Raw genomic sequence first — 14,246 nt, forward strand, 5'->3', positions numbered from 1 at the left:
TACTACTTGGATAGCCTATATATCCAGGTGTATTTGTTTTCAATTTCAGATTGCCATTCCACAAAATAGGAAGCACAGAAATTGCAAGCTCTCTAGTGCACAGACTGGGATCCCTCTCCAGACCATCCATCTGTGTGGACAGACACTAGATGGCCTGACCAGATCTTCCATTAGTAAGCTCTTCTGGGATGTGGTAGCAGACATAAATGTTATGAGTAGTCAAAACAGAAACAATAATCAGGTTAGATGATGGACCACCTACATGGTGAGTGCTTCCAGAACTAGGCAAGTCCACATGACTGAAGAACCATAGACCACTGACAGAGAATGGGAGTTCCTAGCATCTCTGTAGTGGGTCCAGACAGTTCACATATCCACAGTGAAGTGATAGACACCAGTGGAAAGATAACCATGAATTTCTTTTTGTGATGCCCCCACATTTCTGTTGGTTAAGCCCCTTGTGTGTATGTTTTAACTTATAATAGTATATGCCATAGAATCACTGTGTGGATTAATACAATTTACAACCACAATAACTTTCTTTTACAGCAAAATCATTGGTAACAGTACACTTCCATAGACACAGCTTACATGCCTGTGCAACTTTCTCAACAAACTCAGGATGACATCCATTGGTAGTTAAACACAGACTCATTTGAATGGGGAGAGGCTCCATCACTAGTGACCCCTCAGTTAATGCAAGCTCCATAAAGCATGAAAATGGCATCAGGGAATGGTATGCCAGTGCCCAAGCATACCATGACTACTGTCCTCCTCCTGAATTAAGTGTGTCCATGGTCACTACTCAGTGTTTGTGTAGGGACATAGCACAGGGACAGGCAGGTGCTAACACAGCCATCTGAGTGTTAATGTGAGGGAGTGCATAGACCATGTGGTCAACATGATCAATATGTGATGCAAGGAGTTTGCATGTAATAGGTGCCCCTAAGTGGCCGTATATCGTGGCCAGGCCACTTCTTTCTCTGGTATGGAGGTCTAATGTGGAAGGGAAATGACATATCGTAGAACCCATAATGCTTCTACATCCACACCAGCATCCAGTGTTGAGGGCACTACAGGTCAATGCAGATGTACTCACAAAATGGATGCTTGTGGGGTGGTTACCCAAAATATGAGCCTCTCTTCACACTCACAGAGCATTCCATCCACTCAGCATGGTGTGTATCATGCCTGTGACCTTCCAGGGTTGGTGTCCCCATGGTCAGGTTTATGCATGGTAGTGGATATGTCTCCTGTGGGTGCCATGCACCTTTTCACCAGATCCTATCATAACATAGCATCATCTGTTGAGGCTGTGTTTCAGCATCCACACATATAGATATCTGCACTACTCATCAACGCACCAGTGGAGAAACCATCTTCTCCTTGACCCCATATATATATATATATATATATATATATATATACACATATACACACACATGCATATATATATATATATATATATATATATATATATATATATATATATATATATGGTTCCCATTCAGAAGCCTGAAACATCATAAGCCTGAAAATCAAAATCCTGAAACCAAAAGCCTGAAAATTCAGAATCCTGAAAACTCAAAATCCTGAAAGCCCAAAATCCTGAAAGACCAAAATCCTGAAACTCAAAATCCTGAAAACACAAAATAGACATACTGATGTCATTGTGGCTTTGCTATTGTTAGCCCTGTGGTGTTAGGTCATGCGTTGGGGTCAGGTAAGTGTGCGGTTGGTTTTATTTTAGGGTTAGGGCGGTTTAAGTGAGTTAGGGTTAGGGCAGGTTAGGCATGTATGCAATAGTGACAAATATTGGGGTTAGGTCGGTTTAAGTGAGTTAGGGTTAGGGCGCGGGTCAGGTGAGTGTGCGATAGTGACGGACCTTAGGGTTAGGGTTAGGGTCAGGGTCAGTTGGTAGATATTAGTGTCTTTATAGTGACATATTAGCATTATTTGTGTTTTCAGGATTTTGAGTTTCAGGATTTTGGTCTTTCAGGATTTTGGGCTTTCAGGATTTTGAGTTTTCAGGATTCTGAATTTTCAGGCTTTTGGTTTCAGGATTTTGATTTTCAGGCTTATGATGTTTCAGGCTTCTGAATGGGAACCATATATATATATATATATATATATATATATATATATATATAAACCTACCTCACGCCTAACAACCCTAACCCTAATAACCTCACTATCCCAACCTCACCTAAGCCCCTCCTAACCAGCCCCTAGCACTAACCCACAAACTAACCACCCAACTCCCACAAACTACAGCCTAACCCACACTTACCTGGCCAGCGCCTACTTAAAACTCCGCTACCCCGCCCCTAACCCCTTAACCCGCCCAGTCGCACACTTACTTACAAACTCTACACCTAACTCACTTAACCCCTTACAACCCTAAAACTATCACACCATCACACTTTTACTTACACCTTACCTTCGCGCACCCTAACGCACCTACTGTACCACATACACAGCCTTTTCCCCGTAATCCCTCAGTCTCAGGTTTTGGTTTTGATCCGGTCGTCTTCTCCGCTTCTTCTCTGGCGTCGGTGTTCTCGCTGTCGGCGTTCTGACTTGTCGACGTAGTAAGATAGACCCATACATATATATACATACATACATAAACACACACACTCCCTACTCTGTCATCCATGCTTGACACACAGACACACACACACAGACACCAATCATGCTCTACCACAACCATTCACACACTACTTGTTGTTGATACTTGTCACTGTGACCTTCCTCACCTGTGCATATTCCCTGAGTACTTTGCTACTAGCCTATATCTAATACATAGTGCAGCTAGGATAGTCTATTCATGGTATAGGACAGCCTTGGTGTAGGGGTGCAGGCATTACTTTTAATGCATAATGCATTAATCTGGCATACAGTTTGAACAGGATGCTGTCTTTTAACCCTTGTCATGGCATTCTGTGTTCCGCTCCATTTGGCATAGTCACTCTCTGCAGCTAGATCCCCCACAGGCTCCTCCCCTTCAGCCAGATCCCCCACAGTCTCCTCATCAGGCACCTCCTCCCTCACAAGCTCCTCCCCTGCAGACAGATCCTCCACACGCTCATCAGGTACCTTCTCCATCACAGGCTCCTGCCCTGCAGCCATCTCCTCCACAGCCTGCCCATCAGACATCTCCTCCATCACAGGCTCATCTCCTGCAGCCAGATACTCCACAGTGTGCTCATCAGGCACCTCCTCCGCTGCTGAGTCTGATACTTCCTCCACTTCTTAAATATCTCTGCTCTGCTGTAACTATTTGTGTATCAGGATATTTAGTTTACTGCATGCTGCAAGGCTCATACTGCAGTGTACTTACATTTGCATCCATATAGTGGAAGCAGGCCATTCTATGCCATTGTCTAGGGGTTTCTTATAAGAGGCTCCAGGCTCCAGCTACATGGCCATGGCTCCAGGGTATATCCAACATCAGCATTAAGATGTCCTTCAAGTAAATCACCCAGCACAAGTAACTGGTATAGGTTGCACATGTGCCATATGTGGGAATTATGGGCACTGCCTGGGTGGTTTACAAACATATTGTATATTATACCATGTCCATTACAGACACCTGGATAATTGATAGAGTTGTACATGATATTGTTACTCTACCTTAGTTCCTGCTCCCCAGGTGGGGATCTTTATTGCAATTAATATGCAATATATCACCTTAATACCTCAGGGAAATGGGTTATGACATAAAAAGACCCACACATTGTTGCCTCTTTCCATTGTGATACGTGACAACCATATAAGCTGTCCCACATGCTGGCATGGCATCAAGTAAATGAATATCCTTGAAGCAAGTGCCTGGAAAAAGTCCATCCTGTCCACCATTTGTCACTGAAAGGTTTCTGTAGCTAACATTCTCAAAGCCAAACATACCACAGTGTCCACAGGGAGAGGTACTCCATGTATTCCTTGGGGATATGACGGCAACACATCTTGATGAGCTCCTGTAGAGTGTCTTTATTCACACAGCAGAAGTGCACAATTTCAGTGTCATGAAAGGCATGGACGAAAGAGTTAACAGACCAGGGAAGATAATATGCACCACTGCAACTAACACTTTTGTGCATCTGCTCATTTACTAGTGCACTCACTTCCCTCAACATATTTTTATAGTTTGTCTCCTATAACTCCTATTTTTTGCTGTGATCAACAATGCTAGAGTTAACGTCTCTTGCCATGACATATATGTTTCTAAATTGCTTTGCCATATTAATTATCCTCATTTGCATTTCCTATTACCTTCATTTGAATACTACTGCTCATTTCCATCTCACTATACCCAATTTGCATACCATACTGCTGAATTTCTCAGCTTTCCAGAGTTGCGCTCACTGTGGTTATGAGTCACCGCCACCTAATTTGTGGCCACTCGAGATCAGCTACCATGATGTAAAAACTAATTCTGAATCCCGCAGAAAATGCTTTTTCACTCATTGAACTTGGAGTAATTTCTATTAATCACTGTACAACACAGATTATGGTCACATTAATTACTACAGATTGTACTGAAAACAGCAGGACATTTTCTGTTCTCTGCATATTGTTGCCAGCATTTCCATTTGCATGATGCCTACCTTGTGCAATGTATCGATGACTGCTACTTGAAACAACATTAAATAATGTTTTTTTTTTTCCTTAATCTAAGACGCATCACCTCTGGCAATAAAATGCATGTTCCCTGCAAAATACTTTGAGTTTTATGACTTTGATGTTGGAGATCAGCACTGTCTAGAAGAGCTTTAACAATAAAAAAAATATTAAAATAAAACAGTAGTAGAGGTTAAAAACATCTGCATTGAACAGGAAAAATTAATCTTTCAGTATGTTCATGCATTCAAGTAATTCCCTGCATGGAACAGATTCCTTCCAAGCACAATACAGCACTATGTCCTAATTAATGCCAGAAATGTCTTTTCCATCAGACCCTCAGCTCTACCCAACTACCTGACCATGTATTCTGCTTCAGCCACTATGGGCAAGAGTCAGGTTGACTAGAGAGACAGCATCACACTGCAGACAGGCAGAATTTTAAGATCTATACCCTGATGCCAGTTCCAGGCTTCTTTTCAGGATATGGTCTAGGAATTGAACATCGGCCAGTACCAAACTGCAGTGTAAAACTTTTATTAAGGAAATGTTGCCATAAAATTCCACACCAGCATACCGGTTTCAGCAAAGCCTTCCTCAGTGTTAGCTAAATTAGTACACAGTGCCCTCAGGTTAATAAAATGTTTACCAGGGTCATGCAGGCAGTGGAACAAATTCAAACATTTTTTTGGACATGATGACTTATTTATTGATTTATTTTATATTTGTTTACCAGGAATGTCCGACTGGGCTAATAGCCCATTTTCAGTGGAGGCCCAAGGAGAAAAGCTTGAAAAACAAAAAGAGAAAAAGAAAAATGTAATAGATTCTGACAGTGTAAACCTTAGATAAGCATAATAACTTGCATGCATAGTTGCACATAGAATATAAAAGGAAAACAATAAAGAGCAAAATATTTTAAATGATTACACATAGGTTTGAAAATAGCATTGTAAGTTATTTGCTTCAGTGGATTAACAATTTGAACTCTTTTTGTCTGTGGTAACCTCTTATGAACGGGAACTGCAGGCTAGAAAAGTTAAATAGTTTAAACATGACTCTGGGGATTTTATGCAAGGTAATGTTTTTTCTACTCAGAAAACTGTTAGGTTTGTTCGTGGCTGCATTTGGAGATCGGAGTTCAAGCAAGGAATGAAATAGTAATAATAAAAAGACCTAGATCTATACTGAAAATCTGGTGGTCATTTGGAATCTTCTGCTATTGACATAGATATTAAATTGTTGGTGAGTCACCTATAGCAAAAAAGAAATATCCTTTAAGAAAAGCTGGATAGCTGGACGTAAGCATGCCAAGAGACGGAGGAACAATGGAAGCATTACTTCAGCTGATTTTGCAGAGATAATTCCTGATTCGGTTGTCCATAATGTATTATCTACTACAGTGACTGTTGCTGAAATAGAGGTGATAAATAAAGGACTGGGGTTTGTGCCGACATATGCAGTGCCTGAGGAAACATTAGTAAATGATGTATTACAGTTTTTTAGGAAACGTAATTTATTATATTTTGGGAATGTTGCCATGACCGATGAGGGTCCACCCATGAATAAGCATGTTTTGATTTTTCAACAGCAAATGTTATGAGATTTACATTTAAAATTTTCTTATAAGAAAAGTAATAATTTTTCTGATGAACGAGGTTATGCTTTGAAATGTTTACAGGGAAAACATGATGTGGTTATTACACATGTGGACAAAGGGGGTGCAGTGGTTGTTTGGGACCATTGTTTGTATGTTCAGGAAGCTATCACTGAATTAATAGATGTACAGTTTTATCACAAAATGGTGTTGGATCCAACTTTAAAGCTTAAGAAAAAAATTGACAATTTTTTTGATTTTGGCTTTGGAAGAGGGTACAAGTACTGTGCATCATCTTCCAGTGTCTGCTCCTTCTCCCCAGTATTTCTATACATTATCAAAAATACATAAAAATGCTTCACACCCCCCCTGGCAGACCTATAGTCTCTGGGCATGGATTATTGGCAGAGCCTTTGTCCACATTTCTTACACAGTATTTGAAACCATTATTAGCATATGTACGAGGTCATATTCAGGATACTACACAGTTTCTGAATATTGTGAATGACATGTTGTTGGATGCTACATGGTATATGTACACATTGCATATTAAGGCATTGTATACTAATATGCCCCATTGGGCAGGGTTGCTGGCAGTTGAATTTTGGTTGAATAGGGCTAATATGTGTAGCCCTGGGTTTAACACATTTTTATTCTGTTTAACTGAACATGTGTTAACCAAGAATGTCTTCTATTTCAATGGTGATTGTTTTTTGCAATGAAAAGGTACGGCTATGGGGGCATCTTTTGCCCCCATATATACCAACCTTTTTAGGGGTTATATAGAGGAACATCTGATACATGATATCAGTCACAATATTTATATTTCTGAAACTGATATATGGAGATGATATTTAGATGACTGCTGGCTTATGTGGAAATGGATGAGTTTATACAATACTTGAATGATAATGTGTGGGGTTACAATTCACAGTTAATTGCCATCTGCATGAGATATCATTTTTGGATGTGAAGATAGATAAAACAGTGGATGGTACTCTTGAAACTTCATTATATAGGAAGGAGTTTAGTTATAACTCTCTGTTAGAAGCCAATAGCTGTCATCCTTCATACATTATCGATAATATTCCCAAGTCACAATTTCTTTGTGTGAGAAGGATTTTCTCAATGGATGACGAGATGTATAAACAAAGTGATGATCTTATGGACAGATTTTGTGCAAGGGGGATATAAACTTAATATTGTACAGCTGGCTTCTAACTATGCTTGGTCCATAGATAGAAGCACTTTGTTAACATACAATGATAAGGAAAGAGGGGAAACAATAGTTTGCTTGATTACTAGTTATGGAAGCAACACCAAATTGGTTTGCGATTTGGTGCACCATAACTGGGGAACACTGATGTTGGATGACAGGCTGTCTCAAATGTTACCATCTTGATGTAAGTTTACCTATAGTAGAGGTAAAACTATAGGAAATTATTTGAATCATTATAAAAAGAATATTTTTCAGCGTGGTAGCAAACAATTTTCTCTTGAAGGCAAATCATTGGTTGGGTGCTTCCCTTGTGGGATTTGTTCAGCATATAAATGCATAGTAAAAACCAAAGAATTTTCTTCTGCTAATACTTCCTCTGTTTTTGAGATTCAGTGTTTTGCCAGTTGTTTATCAGAATGGGTAATATATTTGGTAGAATGCTCTTGTAAAGCATTTTATGTAGGAGAAACCTCGACACATTTTAAATCTCAGGTTTATGAACATTTGAGTGATGTACGAAATAAACGTATGGCTAATGCTTTATATAAACATGCAATTGCATATTCTACAGCAAAATATAGATTTGCAATAATTGACGAATAAATATTGACAGCTGTAACAAAATGGGATGGCCCACTTTGTTGAATAAGAAGGAACATAGATGGATTATTAAACTGGGGGCACTGTTTTCACCTGCTTTTAATGATATGTATTAATTGCTTTATTGGAGTGGGTATATATGCAATGTGTTGAGGGGACTGTGTAATGATTTAACTAGCACTGATGAAGGTTTTGCTGAAACAGATATGCTGGTGTGGATTTTTCTGGCAACATTTCCTTAATAAAAGTTTTACACTGCAGTTTGGTGCTGGCCGTTGTTTTTCTTGTGAGGACTTTGCTTTTTGGCTGTGCACAGTTGCCATACTGGTGTGCTGATTGTATTGTGAAGCTTCTAGGGACTGAACATCCCACCTCTATGGAGACATGTCTGTCTAGGGTATCCCTCTTAAACAGCATGCAAGGAGCATTATAATACTACAATCCGGAGCCAGATCATGGCCAAATTAGGTCCTAGGCAGAGTAATGGGTCAGGGCCCCCCACCTGGCAACAGCCCCCACCTGCCAGCCATTTCAGTGTCCCATTACTTGGCTATTTCTCCTCAGGTATCATAAACACTGTTCACACCTGTCAGTGCACATACTATTTTTTTCTTTACTTCTACAATGATTAGAGATATTTGGATTTAATTTAAAACTTTTATTTCACATTTTACAGCACAAACACTGATAGATGTTTGCTCAACAAAACAATATTATCTCACAGTGAAAACAGTTTTCCCCGACATTGAGTTTTGACACAAAAGATTACAGCTTGTCTGTCAATTTTGGTGATCATACTTAACAATTGCATGAAACGTTGTAGCCGACAGGTTTTTACTCTTCTGAATCTGGAGTACCTACTTGCAAAAATTGCTAGCATACTACTCCTGCCTCCCACCATGCCCCAGGTTATTTAATGGGCTTTCTTCTCTGGGCACCATGTTTAAATTACACTTCGGTCTACCCCAGTCACTGCTGACTCTGCTGGCATTCCTTGCTGCGTGTGCTCACCACTTAATGGCTACTAGTTGTAGCATCCTGTAAGTCATGTTATTTTGCTTCTTCTGCTACTGTACATTTCATTTTTAACTACTGTTAATAACCTGGTATAGACTTTTGCTCGCAATAGTTACTTTGGTCAATGTAATGCTCTGCTGTAACGAACAGGTTTGCTCTGCTAATAGTGAGGCTGGTAATCCTGTCCTGAACAGTGAAAGTACTGCATCAGCTGGATATTGTGTTTCTGACTTGATCTATGGTACTTGCATTGTTTTTAACCCAGTATTTTTATGGGTTTGCACTGCTGATAGTGTGGCTTGGTAGTCCTCTCTCGAATAGTGAAAGTACTTCATGAGCTGAATGTTATGTTTTTTTTTAACTTGTTTTACAGTTCTTGCATAATTTTTAACCCTTACCAGTGTTTACTCTACTAGTTTTGAGTTTATCCTACATCATAGTATTACCTATCGGTAAATGCGATCTATCGAATGTAACCCTATGGACCACTGTTGCCTCTTCAGTTCTGTTGCTACCTGTGGTTCTCCTAGTCATACGTAACTGAAACCTTAATGCAGTTGGTCTAATTTTTTTTATAATAATAGTTTTTTTAGGGTATCCTGCCACTGTCTTGCTCCCTTGTTGTATTATATATTGACTTACTGCTGGCTGCTATTGCATAGACCTTAGGATAGCTAGTTAATTAGCTGCTATGGTTACCTGGCCACATGTATTTTACTATGTGTTCTTTACCTAACAGAGTAAAATTTTTAAATATTCAAACTTAGGTAAACTGTTGTTGGATACCCAGTTACTCAATTCATGTCTCATAGCAGCTTTACTGGTTACATTGTAATAATCCGCCTCAATGTTATAGCACATAGTCACATAGCTCTACATTGTGTAACTGAATGCATAGTGTTTTTATAGGGTCTGCTGATTCCACCCTAGCCTTCTGATGATCCTTATTCTCACTGGTATCTCTCACCCCACTCACCTCATTTCTTTTTCTTCTAGCTAAAGATAATCCTCCTGTGGGTAGCTACTCCTCTGCCATAAAGTATGACAGTGTTGCACCCTGCCCAACCCTGTGAAACAAGCCAAACAAAAGAAAAGGCAAAAAGGAGTCTACTCCACTAAGTATGTTACCATACATTTGCTGCAAAAGTATAGCTAATCTCCAGTAAGCCATTCCTATTACATGAAGTGACGGGCACACAAGCGGACTCCCTAGATTCAGCACAATCCCTCCCTGTCTACCACCACTCCAGACTAAGTCCCAAATAAGGAAATATAAAAGTAGTAATCATTCTTTTTCCCCGACATTGAGTTTTAACACAAAAGATTATAACTTCTCTGTTAACTTTGTCGATCATACAATTGCATGAAATGTAACTGATAGGTTTTTATTCTTCTGAATCTGGCCATAGTATTGACTTAATTTCGACGTGCTCCATTCTGCCCTCGGGCTTCACTTTGCTACCCTACCCTACCCCCATTCCCAATTACCCCCACATCAATTACATTTATACATCCCTAACCCTGCCCACTGTCCACCAACCAATAGCAATCCACTTTCCAACAAGTAGAATGCTCATGTAAACTACATTCCATATACATCATCCAATAACCTCCCAGTAGTCAGCTGGTTATATGACTCAGCCCATCTAGTCGATAACCTTCAGTTAAGTTATCTAATAGCACCTAACAGATTAGCAATCGATATACAATCTCCCCACTTACCTGCCAATTAGCTTATCAATACTCTCTACCCAAACAAATATACTACCTATTGTTAATCTCTATTCATAAATCCACCCTAATATTGCTAAACCATATACAAAAGTAACATGGACCACCAAAATGAACCATTTTAATAAAAATGTCCTAAACTTAGGCTTCCTACTCATCATCTCTACTGCACTGTTCCCTCTACTCTCCTGGCTAACCCCACTAAATTATATACCACCTCCATTTTCAGACCTCCTCCAGATCTCCCCTTGATATCCCATTATACCATACCATAGCTCCAGGCCACATCCACTTCAGCCCTCTTGACTACCAAGCATATAAACTTCTACCCCTACAAGTAAATCACATACCTATTATAAACACACTAAACTACAATACAAGTTTACAAAACTCCTTTCACACCTTGTAAAGGAATTAAACTGCTCTGGAGATATACACCCCAATCCTGATCTGACCCTCACATCTGAAACAACAACCAACCCAAACCCTGTAAACCACAAACTACTGCACAAAAAAGATAAATGTTCCCTTCTCTTCCTCAATATGAATGTTAGAAGTATTGTGAATAAATGACCTCCATGTTTTACTCTCCCTCTACACTCCCGATATTGTTTTATTAACTGAAACTTGGCTAAAACCTAACATCTGCAATAATGAAATTGTTGCCCCAGGATACAATAAAGTACACAAAGATAGGTCAAACAAAAGGGGGGGGGCAGAAGGGCAATTTTGTTTAAAGAACACCTAACACTAGACTATCCTGAAAACAATAGCCCCAACTTCTGAAACACAGAAATCTGTACTAAGCTTAAAATCAACCCAAAAAAGTACATTATCATCATTGATAGTTATATAACCCACTATGAAACAATATCCACACACTAGAAAAAATACTTCACTGGGCCTTTAATTCACTCCCACAAGAAACAGTCCTGTTGGGTGATTTCAATATTGACTGGCTAGACTATTCTTCTCTGAACCCAACTTCACACATTAACCTATATGGATTTACCCAGCTGATCACATCCCCTACAAGAACTGACAAAATTACCAACAGCCAGTCTATCCTTGACTGGATTTTGGTTAACAATCCCTCACTATAATCTTAGGTGGGCTGTCTTCCCGATGGTCTGAGTGACCACTTAACAACCTTTCTTATGCATTTCCGCACCTTGCAAACTAACCACACCTCATGCCATACAATCAGAAACAAAAAATTCTTTAACCCACAAAATTTCAGTTCAGTGCTAAAATTCTCAAACATCTGCCTCTGGATGAAGCAATCAACTCCTTTAATACAACTTTTCTAGATATTCTAGATAGCCATGCTCCCCCCAGGATCATTAGAGTTAAAGCCAACTATGCACCCTAGTTGAGTAAGGAATGCCAATCCCTTCTCAAAACTAGGGACAAAGCCTGGGAACAATACCACACACACAAAACCCAATATACAAAGCTAACATTTCTAGAACTTCGTATCAAGTTAAAAAAAAAAATCATCAAACAGGATAAAATCAATTATTACCACAATATTCAGGAAAAACACCATAAGAGCCCACAAAAATTATGGGCTGCAGTTAATAACATACTATATCCAGGCAAAACTTCCACACCCACTCCAAACTCTGCTACCAACTCTGAAAACATGCCAACCCAATTTAATACTTATTTCACGGAAACCATCCTAGCCCTAGCCAATACAAATAACATCTCCAATAAATATACCCGAAAAACTTCCCAGCTCAGCAAACCCGCTCAAAACAACCCCGGTTTATTTACACTACAACCAGTAACAGTTAATACTGTAAAAAAAAATACTGCATAAACTGAAACAAACTACCTTAGCTGCAGACAATCTACCAGCCAAATTTCTGAAAATAGCTGCAGAAGAATAGCTTATCCAGTAGCAGTACTCATAAACAGATCAATGTCAGAGTGTATAGTACGTGCTATCTGGAAAATATCCCGTATAATACCTCTTCACAACTCAATCGAACTTAGTAACTACAGCCCAGTTGCTATCTTATCACCCCTATCTGAAATTTTAGTCAGAGTGGTCCATACTCAACTCATGGACTACTTCAACACCCACAATCTACTATCAATCACACAACATGGATTTCGCCCCCATCACAGTACCACTACAGCCCTCATGTCCTTTACCAATACAGTCAACCACCATAGAAATTTAGGACAATTCGTATCCACCATATTTCTAGACTTGTCCAAAGCCTTTAATATGGTAAACCACAACAAACTGATTGAAGTTTTCTCCTCCCTAAACCTTAGTAGTTCCACTGTTACCTGGTTCCAAAATGACCTATCTGGAAGACAACAGGCTGTACTGTGGCAACACCACCTGTCCTCTCTCTTCCCAGTCTCCCTAGGAGTTCCACAAGGCTCAGTTTTAGGACAACTACTTTTCTCACTCTTTACCAACCAACTCCACACCTCCACTCATCATGCATCTGTGATACAATATGCAGATGACTCTACTCTCACATGCTCTGCCCCCACCTTACAGGACCTCCACACAATAACCCAAGATTCATTTCTATCAGTAGAACCTGACTTATCAATTCTCAACTCATTTTAAACCCTAAAAAATAAGCTTCTCCTCTTTTACCCCTCAAGAACTCCTCCTACACTTCCAAATTTTACCCTAGAGTCCAAAATAAAACTATTATTACTCCAGTGATACATATTAAAGTACTAGGGGTCAAAATTGACAATCTAAAATTTGATATCCACATAGCCTAAACTATCAAAAAAGTTCATAAAAAATTAGGCCTCCTTTACAGAAACAAGACATTTTTAACTAGATCCACAAAAGCCTCCATTACCCGGACACACCTCCTTTCACCTCTGCTCTATTCCTCCCCACTACTAACCAATCTATGCAAAACAGACCTTACTAAACTAGAAACATGTTACAATAAAATAGCCAGGTTCGCTACAAGCTGCCCATATTAAGTCACATCATTGCACTGCCCTCAAACAGCTAAACTGGCTAGAACTCCCTCAGCTGCCCCAATACAAACAACTAACCTTTGCCCAGAAAATACTCCACAAACCGGATAAAAATCCTACTCTAAAAAATCTTATACAACCTTACACCACCTCTAGAACACTCCGTTCCAGTGACAAACTCCTAGTACAATCCACCAAGGCTAAGAACTCTGCTGGGGAATCTTTAAAGTCAAACGTCATTCCTAAAATATGGAATAAACTACCCACCTCTATCTCCTCTACCATCTCCATATGTTGCTAGTCTTGAGTCTGTATAACACTGTAAACCCCTTGATGTATTCACTTGTTAAAATTACTTATGTGTTATCTCTTTGGATATTTTTGGCGTGTAACTTGTAAATGCTATAACAGCTTGTAATCTGCAAATTTTCTTTGATATAACGGTTGTCTTTTACTGCTGGAACTTTTCTCCACACACATCAGCTAAAA

The sequence above is a fragment of the Protopterus annectens genome, chromosome 8.part0, assembly GCF_019279795.1.
Source record: "Protopterus annectens isolate FY-2018-M chromosome 8.part0, PAN1.0, whole genome shotgun sequence".
NCBI classification, from domain to species: domain Eukaryota; kingdom Metazoa; phylum Chordata; order Ceratodontiformes; family Protopteridae; genus Protopterus; species Protopterus annectens.